Below are 7,756 nucleotides of genomic sequence, written 5' to 3'. Positions count from 1 at the left end.
ATATTAAGGTCTTACAAATGGAATGAGGAAATTAGTGTATCACCATCCTACGGTGGAGTTTACAATAATAATGAGTCGACGATATGATGCAAAAAGGGAAAAATATTTAATATACCGCTGTCGGTATCGCTGGTGCTTTGAAAAGTTGAGCATAAAAGCTAACAAACCAAAATTTTGTTTAAGCATCTTGTACTTATTGTGCAAATCGTCTATATCTCTCCTCTATCTGTCAGCCAGGCAGGCCAGGCCATAAGTCTGCGTCTCTGGGAAACAATTTCTTTCTTGTGCGTGAGTTTGGTTGTGTATATTGAACGTCCGTTTATTTGTTTATATGTGTTTGTGTGCAATGCTAAATGGATGAATGAAATTCGATACTATTATTATGTGGATCGAATCTTGGGGATTCATTTTATTGTCAATCGTTGAAATTGTTGACGACGATGAGTTCGTTGTTGTTGCTTCTGTTGTCTGCTGTATTATTGAAGGTTGGTTATATGTTTGCTGTTCCAGCAAATGATTGCTGTTTCACATAATTATAGATTTCCTTATTTCTCGGTGTCATTTACCAAACGGTCCTCACTCCCCCATACAACATTACATCGTTGGATGATAATTGGCAAAATACAATGAGGAACTGGTTCCATTTGTTCCGGCTTCATCTTTGACAAACAACTGTAGGGATTTAATGTTATACAAATTAATAAAAATAAAATAAATAAAGAAAATAGCAAACTTTTACAGTCTAATGCATATACATTTAAAAAAAGCTCTATAAATCGAAGATAGGTAAAATATGCATTTACAAACAAAACATAGCCTATTTCATCCTCAATAAACCTATTTTAAATTTGAAAAAGTTATTATTGGTTTAACTTTTGTTTAGCACCATAATAAAATAACATATCTCAATGCAACGAGCATAAACCCATATGAATGAATGCGAAACAAGTAAAATCACGCTTAGGTCGGCCGGGCAAAATCTTTTTCATTTACTATTATGGTATTTTTATATTAATGGATCTGTCTTAGCATGAATATTTCCGCCAAATTCGACATAAATTTAAAAACAAGAAAAAGCGTGCTAAGTTCGGCCGGGCCGAATCTTATATACCCTCCACCATGGATCGCATTTGTCGAGTTCTTTTCCCGGCATCTCTTCTTAGGCAAAATAGGATATAAGAAAAGAGTTGCTCTGCTATTAAAACGATATCAAGATATGGTCCGGTTCGGACCATAATAAACACGTTTATTGATGGTAACGAGAGGATCCATCGTTTCAGGCATATCGGATAATAATTGCGACCTCTATGGGTCAAGAAGTCAAGATCCCAGATCGGTTTATATGGCAGCTATATCAGGTTATGAACCGATTTGAACCTTATTTGACACAGTTGTTGAAAGTAAAAATAAAATACGTCATGCAAAATTTCAGCCAAATCGGATAGGAATTGCGCCCTCTAGAAGCTCAAGAAGTCAAATCCCCAGATCTGTTTATATGACACCTATATCAGGTTATGGACCGATTTCAACCATACTTGGCACAGTTTTTGGATATCATAAAGCATATCATAAATACTTCGTGCAAAAATTCATTCAAATCGGATAAGAATTGTGCCTTCTAGAGGCTCAAGAAGTCAAGACCCAAGATCGGTTTATATGGCAGCTATATCAGGTTATAAACCGATTTCAACCATACTTGGCACAGTTGTTGGGTATTATAACAAAACACGTCGTGCGAAATTCCATTCCAATCGGATAAGAATTGCGCCCTCTAGAGGCTCAAGAAGTCAAGACCCAAGATCGGTTTATATGGCAGCTACATCAGGTTATGGACCGATTTGAACCATACTAGGCACAGTTGTTGGATATAATAACAAAATACGTCGTGCAAAATTTCATTCCAATCGGATAAGAATTGCGCACTCTAGAGCCTCAAGAAGTCAAGACCCAAGATCGGCTTATATGGCAGCTATATCAGGTTATGAACCGATTTGAACCATACTTGGCACAGTTGTTGGATATCATAACAAAACACGTCGTGCAAAATTTCATTTCAATCGGATAAGAATTGCGCACGCTAGAGGCTCAAGAAGTCAAGACCCAAGATCGGTTTATATCGCAGCTATATCAGGTTATGGACCGATTTAAACCATACTTGGCACAGTTGTTGGATATCATAGCAAAACACATCGTGCAAAATTTCATTCCAATCGGATAAGAATTGCGCACTCTAGAGGCTCAAGAAGTCAAGACCCAAGATCGGTTTATATGGCAGCTATATCAGGTTATGAACCGATTTGAACCATACTTGTCACAGTTGTTGGATATCATAGCAAAACACATCGTGCAAAATTTCATTACAATCGGATAAGAATTGCGCACTCTAGAGGCTCAAGAAGTCATGACCCAAGATCGGTTTATATGGCAGCTATATCAAAACATGGACCGATATGGCCCATTTACAATACCAACCGACCTACACTAATAAGAAGTATTTGTGCAAAATTTCAAGCGGCTAGCTTTACTCCTTCGGAAGTTAGCGTGCTTTCGACAGACAGACGGACGGACGGACGGACGGACGGACAGACGGACGGACATGGCTAGATCGACATAAAATGTCACGACGATCAAGAATATATATACTTTATGGGGTCTTAGACGAATATTTCGAGTAGTTACATACAGAATGACGAAATTATTATACCCCCCATCTTATGGTGGAGGGTATAAAAAGTTCATATGACAGCTATTTTCCATTTTTACACCAATTTAAGAGCCATTTTAATCAAATTGGATTCTAATCACCAGACCGTTTTTTTTTGGGGCTATACCTGTACGGTGCGTGATGTTGTAGTTTGTAGTGGACTCAGATTTTACCAATAGTGAATCCGTTTTCGGATTTATAATCTTCAACAGCTGCCCTCACTTTCGCTCCTGCTGAGAATGAAATAATGATATGGACAACCCTCAAGCAAGAATATTATACAGAGAAGATTAGACAGTTCACAGATAGCGTCGTCTTGGTGTAGGCGATACAATGAGAACCCATTAATTGTTTCTCATTGTATCGGTAAAACTATGAACACGGTAAAACTATGAACACTAGACGGGTTGGAACTTTGAGCTCCGATTTGTATGATTTGCAACTGCAGTCGCGGACAATCAGCGGTTTCGAGTGGAGATTCTCAGAGAAGCAACCCGACAACGGCTCTTGCTTAAATTCTGACTGCCTGTGATACGCGATAAGACAAGGCGATTTAGTGGCAACTTTAAATATACAATGGCTTTAACGATCCCGCAGCGATCGGTGGTATACACCGGAAGAAGCTTGCTTGACGACGACCATATACATATCTAGCGAAAAAAAAAAAACAATTGAGGTTGAGTGCGAAAAACTTTTTCCAGCGTCACATTATTTTATTGACGGAAAACTTATGTTGTTGCTGTCGAAGCCACATTTCCGTATATGAAGGTAGCGATCCTCGTAAAGCTCCATAGGTGAACAAGCTTATTCCAGTCTACAGGACCAATCGCCGCGGGAACATGATGGTTATTTAAAGGCGCCAATACCGTATGGTGCTCATAGCCCCGTGCCGAGCGGAAAACTAATAGTTAATTCTACTCGGACGAAGCAAAGCTAGAAGAGAGATCCCAAAGGCCAAGTTCTATTTCCTCTTGCTAACCATAGCAGGAATGCATCAGGTGGTATGGCTTTAATACTAGATTGTCGAGTGGATAATAATTGCGACCTCTAGGGGTCAAGAAGTCAAGATCCCAGATCGGTTTATATGTCAGCTATATCAGGTTATGAACCGATTTGAACCTTATTTGACACAGTTGTTGAAAGTAAAAATTAAATACGTCATGCAAAATTTCAGCCAAATCGGATAGGAATTGCGCCCTCTAGAAGCTCAAGAAGTCAAGACCCAAGATCTGTTTATATGGCAGCTATATCAAGTGATGGACCGATTTAAACCATACTTGGCACAGTTGTTGGATATCATAACAAAACACGTCGTGCGAAATTTCATTCCAATCGGATAAGAATTGCGCCCTCTAGAGGCTCAAGAAGTCAAGACCAAAGATCGGTTTATATGGCAGCTATATCAGGTTATGGAGCGATTTGAACCGTACTTGGCACAGTTGTTGGATATAATAACAAAACATGTCCTGCAAAATTTCATTTCAATCGGATAAGAATTGCGCACGCTAGAGGCTCAAGAAGTCAAGACCCAAGATCGGTTTATATGGCAGCTATATCAGGTTACGGACCGATTTAAACCATACTTCGCACAGGTGTTGGATATCATAACAAAACACGTCGTGCAAAATTTCATCCCAATCGGATAAGAATTGCGCACTCTACAGGCTCAAGAAGTCAAGACCCATGATCGGTTTATATGGCAGCTATATCAAAACATGGACCGATATGGCCCATTTACAATACCAACCGACCTACACTAATAAGAAGTATTTGAGCAAAATTTCAAGCGGCTAGCTTCACTCCTTCGGAAGTTAGCGTGCTTTCGACAGACAGACGGACGGACGGACGGACATGGTTAGATCGACATAAAATGTCGCGACGATCAAGAATATATATACTTTATGGGGTCTCAGACGAATATTTCGAGTAGTTACAAACAGAATGACGAAATTAGTATACCCCCCATCTTATGGTGGAGGGTATAAAAATCGTACATACCAGCACCAATAACTTGAGATGCAGCAGTATCTTCGCAAGGACGTCGAGGGCGAAGATTTTAATGGACTTCCCAATAGGGAAGTAACAACCAAAATGGTGAAGTCACGCACTATCTTGAAGTTCTCGTCTTCCCTATCTTGAAGTTCTCGCCTGCTAGTTCTCGCTAGCAGCAAAAATTTTAAAGAAAATAATTCCTTTTAAATTTTTATAGACAATTTGTCATTGTCAAATAACCGGAATTGCCAGATAAAACACCAAAAAATTCGAAAAATGTTCAATAATTATTTAATGAAATTATGTGTTTGTGAATACGAAATTTTAAAATCAATTTATTAAGAATAAGTGAAGACGTGCTGAGTTCGGCCGGGCCGAATCTTAGGACCAAGTATGATCGAGAGACCGGTTTACATGGGAGCTATATCAGGTTATAGACTGATTTAGATCGTATTTGGTACAGTTGTTAGAAGAAAATTCAGAATGCAAGATTTCAGCGAAATCGGATAAAAATTGCGGTTTCCAGGGTCTCAAGAAATCAAATCGGGAGATCGGTTATATGGGAGCTATATAAAGTTATAGACCGATGAACATTACTTAGCACAGTTGTTGGATGTCAAACAGAACACTACGTGCAAAATTTCAGCCAAATCGGACAAAAATGCGGCTTCCGGGGGCTCAAGAAGTCAAATCGGGAGATCGGTTTGTATATGAGCTATATCTTAATCTGAATCGACATGGCCCATTTGCAATCCCCAACAATGTTAAGTATACGTGCAAAATTTCAAGTGTATAGCTTTACTTGTTCTACAACTTCCGTGATTTCGGCAGACGGACGGAGATGGCTAGATCGACTTAGAACGTCGAGGCGATCAATAATATTCATACTTTATGGGGTCTTAGACAAATATTTCGAGGTATTACAAAGGGAATGACTAGATTAGTATACCCCCATCCTATGGTGGTGGGTATAAAACTTGCTAAGTTCGAACGGACCGAATCTAATATACCCTCCACCATCTATCTCATATTGCGTTGTTTTTTTAACACACAGACACTTAAAAATGATATTAGGTCAGGTAATAAATTCCAAGTTCCCCATTTTTGTATAAGAATTGTTTCCTGTAGTTGAGTTAAAAATCAAATGGAGAGATTGGATTATGTGATAGCTATTTCAGATTAAGAAACTATTCGGTTTATGCTTGGTATTGATATTGACGGACGAACAAATGGACTGGCCGACAAGGCTAGATCAACATAAAATGTCACGACGATCAATAATATATAAACTTTATAGGGTCACGAAACAATACTTTGAGGTGTTAACGTAATGCCTAGAGTAGTATACGACCTTCTAAGGGTAGAAGGTAAAAATACGCTCAGGATTAGATTATGTGATATTGTGGGAAGCGCATTTAATTGAGGATATCGATGAACGTAAAATAAAATAATTAGGGTATAAGCATTTGATAACTATTTCGGATTCAACAAGAACTGGAGATGTGATAACATATGTGGAAGACAAATTAAGCGTGGAGGCAGGCTATGAAAGCATCGAGTTTTATGACCATTTTCAGATGACTTCAATATAGACTGGCCGAAAAATAATACAAACAATTATATTACAAGAATAACATCATCATCAGAACTATTACTATATTATAACAAACTACTATAAAACAAGTAAAAGCGTGCCAAGTTCGGCCGGGCCGAATCTTATATACCCTCCACCATGGATCGCATTTGTCAATTTCTTTTCCCGGCATCTCTTCTTAGGCAAAAAAAAGGATATAAGAAAAGATTTGCTCTGCTATTAGAGCGATATCAAGATATGGTCCGGTTTGGACCACAATTAAATTATATATTGGAGACCTGTGTAAAATGTCAGCCAATTCGAATAAGAATTGCGCCCTTTGTGGGCTCAAGAAGTAAAATAGAGAGATCGATTTATATGGGATCTGTATCGGCCTATAGACCGATTCAGACCATAATGAACACGTATGTTAATGGTCATGAGAGAATCCGTCGTACAAAATTGCATGCAAATCGGATAATAATTGAGACCTCTAGAGGCTCAAGAAGTCAAGATCCCAGATCTGTTTATATGACAGCTATATCAGGTTATGAACCGATTTGAACCATATTTGGCACAGTTGTTGGATATCGTAACAAAACACGTAGTGCAAAATTTCATTCTGATCGGATAAGAATTGCGCACTCTAGAGGCTTACGAAGTCAAGACCCCAGATCGGTTTATATGGCAGCTATATCAGGTTAAAGACCGATTTAAACCATACTTGGCACAGTTGTTGGATATAATAACAAAACACGTCGTGCAAAATTTCATCCCAATCGGATAAGAATTGCGCACTCCAGAGGCTCAAGAAGTCAAGACCCAAGATCGGTTTATATGGCAGCTATATCAAAACATGGACCGATATGGCCCATTTACAATACCAACCGACCTACACTAATAAGAAGTATTTGGGCAAAATTTCAAGCGGCTAGCTTTACTCCTTCGGAAGTTAGCGTGCTTTCGACAGACGGACGAACGGACGGACGGACAGATGGACGGACATGGCTAGATTGACATAAAATTTCACGACGATCAAGAATATATATACTTTATGGGGTCTCAGACGAATATTTCGAGTAGTTACAATCAGAATGACGAAATTTGTATACCGCCCATCTTATGGTGGAGGGTATAAAAAACACACAAAAATAAATGAAAATTGGATAATTTGACAATATGAATGCATTAAAATATCAGCAGAATGCGAGAGCCAAGAACAATTAAAATCGTGCTAAGTTCGGAAGGGCCGAATCTCGGGAACCAACCAACATGGATTCTGCTAAAATATGGGAGCTATATCTGGTTATAGACCGATTTGGACCGTACATGGCACGGTTTTAGAGAGTCATAACATAAAATTTCAGCCAAATCGGATACAAATTGCGGCTTCAAGGCGCTTAAGAAGTCAAATCGGTTTATATTGTATATATATCAGTTTCTTAACCGATTTAAACTGTACTTGACACAATCGTTAAAAGTCTTAA

The 7,756-nt window shown here is 38.6% G+C and overlaps 1 long non-coding RNA gene across 1 annotated transcript; it reads right to left on the bottom strand.

Moving 5' to 3' along the window:
- Positions 1–375: 375 nt before the first annotated feature.
- Positions 376–4,784, bottom strand: LOC131995388 (uncharacterized). Its single transcript, XR_009397452.1, has 2 exons — positions 4,703–4,784; positions 376–672 (listed from the first exon to the last, which is right to left on the bottom strand). It is a non-coding gene; the product is annotated as an uncharacterized LOC131995388 (long non-coding RNA).
- Positions 4,785–7,756: the final 2,972 nt, after the last annotated feature.

The sequence above is a fragment of the Stomoxys calcitrans genome, chromosome 2 (genome assembly GCF_963082655.1).
Source record: "Stomoxys calcitrans chromosome 2, idStoCalc2.1, whole genome shotgun sequence".
In the NCBI taxonomy this organism is placed as follows: domain Eukaryota; kingdom Metazoa; phylum Arthropoda; class Insecta; order Diptera; family Muscidae; genus Stomoxys; species Stomoxys calcitrans.
This window is presented reverse-complemented; position numbering and strand designations above follow the sequence as displayed.